Genomic DNA, 317 nt, shown 5'->3' on the forward strand with positions numbered 1-317 from the left:
TTGACTGTTGAATTCATTAAGTGCTACTTGTTGGGGCAGTTGAACATGACAATGCTACAGACTGTAACTGAAGCTAGATGACATTGGAATCACATTCAGATCTTCTCAAATGGAGACACTGATTGTTATTGTTTTCATAAGTGCTTCTCTTTGGAGTTGTCTTGGTTGTGAGTTCATGATCAGACACTTACAAATGCAGAGGCAGTAGATTTCACCAGTTGTCCACCGCTAGCTAAATAAATAAAATAATGGGAGTTTTAGAATAGATATTCAGTAGGAACTGGTACTTTCTATTGCTGAATGAGCTCTATCTGGAG

This window comes from Etheostoma spectabile, chromosome 23 (assembly GCF_008692095.1).
Source record: "Etheostoma spectabile isolate EspeVRDwgs_2016 chromosome 23, UIUC_Espe_1.0, whole genome shotgun sequence".
NCBI lineage: Eukaryota > Metazoa > Chordata > Actinopteri > Perciformes > Percidae > Etheostoma > Etheostoma spectabile.